Raw genomic sequence first — 6,870 nt, forward strand, 5'->3', positions numbered from 1 at the left:
CAAACCTTCAAGACAAAAACCACCCAGGGGAAAACTTAAATCATGTCAATGCCATCTCAAGAGTGAAGGGGCCTCGCCTCATGTTGGAGATGGAGCAAACAGTTGTCGGTGTAGACAGTCAAGCCGAGATTTGGAGGTGAGACACAGCAGGGATTATTGCCATTAAGTCAGCCCCTCACTCTCCAACCCCTTTCTCCCTCTAAATGATGGACTCATCCACAGCACCCCCACACATGCCATGGGCTTCGTGTCCTTCCTCATCAGCCTGTGTGGTGAGTTTTTATAGGGTGAGTATTTGGGAATCCAGCCACCTTCCCAAGGCCCTTGGGACCTGGGCCCCTTTTTGCCGTCCTTTCCTGGGGGTGATAACCGGAGTCTAGGGATCAAAAAGTCAGATGAACAATTCCTGACCCTTCATGCCCTGACCCATCCTCCAGATGCCTCCAGACAAAACAAGCCTGAACAAATTAAAGAGGACAAAAATTATTTCAAGCATCTTTTCTGACAACAACAGCATGAAACTAGAAATCAACTACAGAAATAGAAACAAGAAAAAAAATAACTGCACGCTACAAAAAAACCAATGAAACAATAATAAAATCAAAGAGAAAATTAAAAAATACCTTGAGACAAATGACAATGAAAACACAACCACACAAAATCTATGGGATGCAGCAAAAGCAGCCCTAAGAGAGAAGTTCATTGCGAAACAGACCTTCCTCAAAAAGCAAGAAAAATCTCAAATAAACAACCTAACCTACCACCAAAAAGAATTAGAAAAAAGAAGAACAAACAAAACCTAAAGTCAGCAGAGGGAACGAAACAGTAAAGATTAGGGAGGAAATAAATAAAATAGAGATTTAAAAAATAGAAAAGATCGATAAAACCAAGAGCTGGTTTTTTGCAAGAGTAAATAAAATTGACAAACCTCTGACCAGGCTCACCAAGAAAAAAAGAAAGAGGACTCAAAAAAGCAAAATAAGAAATGAAAGAGGATAAATTACAACAAACACCACAGAAATACAAAAAGCCATAAGAGAATACAATGAACAGTGATGTGAACAACCTAGAAGAAATGAACAAGTTTCTAGAAACATACAGTTCACCAAAACTGAATCAAGAAGAAACAGATAATTTGAACAGACTGATCACTAGAAATGAAATACAGTCTGTAATAAAAAAAAAAAAACCTCACTGTAGATGCCTCCAGAGTATTCTCCTAAAAGATCCATTCATATCCCATTAGGAATCCTCAATAGCTACTCCCCTTAAGGAGAAAGCTGAACTGCTTAGCACGATTGTTCATGGATGGCTCTCCTCAGCCCAACACCAGCCAGCCCCCTTCTGCCCCCTTCCCCTACACATACTACGCACGTCACATCGCCCCCAACCTTGCATACCCACAAGAAGGCTGAGACCCAGCCCAGGCAGCTAGGAGGAGTGAGAGTTAAGCTCTCGTGCCAAGGTGCCTGGCCCAGAGTGGGTGGCCGGAGCCAGCCCTGCACCTCGACTGAGCGAACAGAACACACTCCGCCTCCCAGGCAGGCTGCCTGCCTCCTGGTTCCTTGCCAGTGACCTGACCCCAAGTTGGAGAAGCATGCTTTGTGTGGCGCCTGGCCTCATCGCTGACTGTTTCAAGGGCTTTTTCTCCCGGGTCACAGCAGGCAAAGCCGACAGGGAGAATGAACCACTGCCTCTCGGCAGGCTGTCCCTGCACTTCCCGCCCCAATCCAGCCCCTGCTGCTCCTACCTGGTTCTTCCACAAACCTCCAGGGATCCCAAAGCAGAGCTGGGAGGAGAGGCCCCAGTGCCCTCCTCTGCAAAATGCACGACTGGACAATATCAGTGTTTTTAGATTTTTTTCCTGCCACAAAGCCCTTTCTCCCAATGACTTCCTACATGGGAACCCAGTGGATAAAAAGAGTAAATAGAGAGCTATCCTGCTTGAATCAGGGGCATGCCCCTGAAGGGGCTCACTCAGAACTCCAAAGGTCCTAGGGGACACTTCTTGAAAACCACTGCATTGGATAATCTCCGGGCCCCAGAGTGGGGGAGGGAATAGCCTAAGTCCCATACCTAGTGGTCAGCAGAATCCTCCTATTTCTGGGGCAGGGGGACTACGGCTGGGGCAGGCGTGGGCACAGGAGACCAAGGAGAGTTGATAAGGGTGCTGTCCCAGAGGGCTGGGCAGGGGGAATGAGAGTGAGGGTGGGACGCTGTTCTAGGGAGTCCAGGGGGTCTGACCCTCTGTACACCACAGTGGTCATGGGTATATGGGTCATGGACTTAGTAATTGTGGGCAGAGGGGTCATAGACACAGAAGTCATGGACACAGTGATCATGGACAAAGCAGTCATGGGCACTGTGATCATGGTTACTGCAGTCAAGGGCACAGGGGTCATAGGATAGCCATCATGGACACAGAGGTCATGCTCATAATGCCACAGACACAGTGGTCATGGGCACAGGAGTCATGCACACAGAGGTCAGGGGCACAGCAGTCTTGCAAACAGCGGTCATGGACACTGCACTCATGCACACAGCGGTCATGCACAGCCCACAGGGGCACTTCTGCTGAATCCATTAGCAGACTGGCGGCAAGTCCCCACCCCGCCTTGGGAGCTTTCTGGCAAGCTAATCCTCGCATAGCTGGGACGTTAAATCATTGCTTCTTCGGCCTGTGGGCTGCCCAGGTACATCTGGCTTCATTTAGTCTCCCCCATTGAACAGAAACACATGTGGGTCCTGGCGTGCATCTGAGGTAGGAGTCTGTGTAAGGGCTCCTGGGGTGGGAGGGGCTGAGGGGTTATGAGGAGGGATCTAAGGCATCCCTTTCAAAAGTGTGTTTTTTGGCACACTTTTGTCCTACGAGATGTTAATTAGGTACTATGGAAAGAAGGTTTCCTCGGTCAAGTAGATTTGGCAAACTGCATTGAACAAAAGTAAGCAGAGAATTGTGGGATTGCTCAGAGACTTTGATGGGTGACCCTAAGCAGAGGAAAGTACAGTGTTTCCCAAGCATCTTCTGCTGGAGAATCAAGGATGCTTTTGGCTGCAGGTGATAGGAAATCCAATTCTAAACAGGTTAAACTCTCCAGGAAGGTATTCACTCATGCAACAGGAAATTCAGACATGGGAACCAAACAATGTCACCAAAGCCAGAGCCCCTCTGTCCCTCTCCTCTGGCATCCTCAGTGCTCTCCTTGGGGGGGTTACCCTCACAGATCCAAGATGGCAGCTGCAATCCCAGAACTCCCACATGGACACCACAACCGGCAGCAGCAGAGAGAAATGCCTTCTTCCCAAACGTCTTTTATGAGTGAGGTAAGCCTTTTCCCACAAACCTCCCAAGATTCTCCTTCTCACTTCACTGGCCAGAGTCATGACACAAGCTCCTGCTAAAACCAATACCTGGTTGCTTTAGACCTGTGGTTCCCAAACTGCAGGCAGAGGCACCCCAGACTGCCACAAAAAATCAGGGGTGCTACAGACATTAAAAATTTTTCAAGGGAAACACAGCTATCTTGGCCACCACATGAGCATTTATCCTACTTCACATTACTTCATAGTTTCCACGTTAGATCACACCGCATTCCTTTGATGATATTTTAGCCTTGAGAAGCAGTTTTGGTGGTTGCTGTGATAAAAATCAAGCACTGAATGAAAACCAATGTAGAACGGAAAATGAGGGTGGTGATGTCCAACCCAAATCCAAAATTTGAGAAGTTGTGCAGTGCCCAACAGGTGTACCCATCCCATTAGTACATAATTGTAGTTATTTAAAAATAAAGTTAAAGGATGACTTTTTCTTTCCGTTCACAGATATTGTTTTTGCAGTTGGATAGTAAGTTGTTCCAGCATAAATATTTATTAAGTTGTCTGACCTAGCTAAGCAGAGTGTTAGGTATTTCTTTTACTTTAGGGACACTGAGACAAAGAGCCAGTGAACAAAGTTTGGGAAGTTGTAAGAGACTTATCAGGGTTTACTCTTTGTGACACGGGCTGGGGCCTGAATCTGTGTCACCTGAAGCCCATGAAAGGTGTATACCTGAGTAAAACCTCATAAAGATAAAGGATGGGTATGTGTTAAGAAGGAAACCACCAGTGGCTGCTTAATTAGGGCATCGTTTCTGCCCCATGCAGGGAACTGTGTTCAGCAGAGCACACTTTCAGAACTGCTGATCCAAGCAAGCCACTCTGTTCTGTAGGTTTCTCTCTTCCCTATGCACTATCACTGCCTGGGACTTGGTGGTCCCCCCCACCCCCAGAATGCCTGTGGTGTCTGGGGAGGCTCCAGGGGCAGCTGACTGCAGCAATTCACATCCCCCACCCTTCGGCCTCACCAGCCTGCTCTGTCCTACTTACTCCTTCTCTCTATCCTCTAGAGACAGACTGAGCCTTCACAGTCCCCCAGACATGTTCAGACACCAGCTCTCATCTTCCCATCAGGCCTGGATCAGGCACCTATGCTCTGAGAGAGGCCACACGCCAGACTGTGCTACCCAGACTCCTGCCTGGGCTTGCAAAGTGTGGCATGTCAGATCCAGCCTGAACACCTCTGAGCATCCACTACTAGCCAGGCCAGGCTGAGCCCTCATGCCTGGCCCTGCTACTTCCCCACCGCATCCCTCCCTATTCCCACTGCATACCAGATGCTGGCCTCATTCCTACCCCAGGATCTTGGCACTTGCAGTTTCCACAACCTGGGATGCACTGTACCTCCCTGCCTCCCTCTCATCACAAAACGGTTCTGACTCTACCCCACGCAATTCACTGGTATTAACATTGCTCTGTTGTATCTTGATCTCCATGTGAACGGATCCTGTTTATTCCTTTTTACTTGTCATCTGGCTGCCTGCCCCACTAGGGAGGGAGCCTCATGAGGTCAGAGCCCTGGTCTAGATCACACCTGTTCTCCCTTCTGGAGCAGCACCTGGCACATATGACGATACCGTTCCAATATCTGCTCAATGAAGGGCCCATCCACACAACAGCCCAAGGAGGTGGGAGTCATGTCCCCATTTCACAGATGAGACAGGTAAAGCCTAGGAAGTAAAGACACATGAGCCATACCACAGCCTAGACCGGGCACAGCTGGGTCTCTTCCTCCTCTTCCTACATAATCTGGGAGCCCCTTCCCTGCTGTCCAACAGACTCCAGTGCCTCTAGTCACTTTAACAGGAAATGCAGAAGACAGGCCAAGAGGGCCAAACACTGTGGACTCCTGCAGCCATCCCCAGGCCAACTGCCCTCTCAGGGAGAGTCCAGGAATCCAGCAGGTCAGGCCTGACTCGGCCACTTCCCTTTTTGTGGCCTCAGGCAGGCACACCCCACGCTATGGGCCCCGGTTTCTCCACCTTAGCAATAAGGGTGCTAGCTTGACTTAATGCATCACTGGCTTCCCCTCCTGACACCGGAACTCCAAGAGAACACAGTGCATTATCAGCAGGAGGAAATTCGAGGAATCTGCCCCCCCCAGCCCCCCAGTACTCCGCTGTCCTTTCTCTTCCCCAGGCAGCTCCTTCACTCTGCTGGGATCCAAGACCAGCTGGGCTTTGTTCCTACCACTCAGCTACACCTCCTTGAGGACAAGGAGCTATAGAACCAGCCCCATTTATAGACAAGGACCTCAAAACCCGGGGGGGGATCTGCCTTTCCTAAGGCCCCACGACAGTAGATGGCAGAGGCAGAGTTTGAACCCAGATCCAAGGACAGCACCCAAGAGCTCTGACAACCGCTGTCTGTCTGCTACCGACCTCCAGGCATCCCTGCATCCTGCGCGTCACGCTGCCCTCTTTGAGCTTCTCTGGATGCCACACTGCCTGACGTATGGACCATTTTCTCTGTAGATGGTAAGTATCAGACAGAAGTGTTTCCCAGCAGGTTATTTCTAGAGCTTCTAGCAAGAGTAGAGCCCTAAAGAGTTCTCTTATATAAAAAAACTTAAAAATGTTTAATAAATACTTCCACAAGGAGCTACAGTGAAAGAGGACATGGAGCTCACTGGGCCATGTTCCTCACTTGAACCCAGGGGCCAGCAGGCCCCTCCCATAGGTGTCTCTGCTGGTCCCCAGGCCAGTAGGCCACATTGATGTAATTTTGGAAGCACTGCTGGCAATTCAGATGGTCCCTGCATCTGCTCTGCTGAGTGATCTGGGCTTCCTCGGGGGGGGGGGGATTGCAGAGCTGTGTCTGCTTTTTCTCTCCTTCTCAGACATGCTGGGCCAGGCAGCAGGGCGTTTGGGGGCTGCTGTAAGCCGATTTCCACATCCACTTTAGACCCTGGCCACGTGGACAAAGGCCCATGTGTCCATGGCCCAGCGGTCCTGCTGGGATTCCTGTGTTCTCAACAAGGACACCCCACAAAGCACACAGCACTGAGTTATCAATCACATCAGCCACGGGCCTTTCCCCGGCCTGATGAGCCAGCTGGTCACCACAGAGGTTCTCAAGGAAGGAACCACGGCCAGAGGCCAGAGTTGGGGTTTCCAAGGCTGGCCTGAGTACCAAGTGCTGTGTGACTGCACACAAGTTACCTGAGCTCTCTGAGTCTCCAAGATCATTTCCTCATTTTATTGGAGAGGATGTAAATGTGACTTCCTACTTAAAAACACAGTCACTCCACAGTAATCTGGGAATGGGGTCAGGGAAATTACATTAATTGTGTGTTTTCTCCCCGACTGGGCAATCCTGGGGCATGACTGAGCTTCAACACGGGTTCCCACCAATGAAGGGGGCCCTTTATCATGTGTTGAGTCCTGGAAGAGAAGCCAGTGACAGGTAAGGGGATGGGGAGAGGCATTTAGAGACCCTCTGATGAGGGCCATAAGGGAGCAGGGTGGCAGGACTGGAAGACTGGGGGTTTGTGCC

The 6,870-nt window shown here is 49.8% G+C and overlaps 1 long non-coding RNA gene across 1 annotated transcript; it reads left to right on the top strand.

Moving 5' to 3' along the window:
* The first annotated feature begins 2,623 nt into the window (after positions 1-2,623).
* Positions 2,624-5,847, top strand: LOC140699787 (uncharacterized). The gene is made up of 3 exons (XR_012078025.1): positions 2,624-2,693; positions 3,225-3,324; positions 5,763-5,847. It is a non-coding gene; the product is annotated as an uncharacterized lncRNA (long non-coding RNA).
* Positions 5,848-6,870: the final 1,023 nt, after the last annotated feature.

The sequence above is a fragment of the Vicugna pacos genome, chromosome 11 (genome assembly GCF_048564905.1).
Source record: "Vicugna pacos chromosome 11, VicPac4, whole genome shotgun sequence".
Lineage (NCBI taxonomy): Eukaryota > Metazoa > Chordata > Mammalia > Artiodactyla > Camelidae > Vicugna > Vicugna pacos.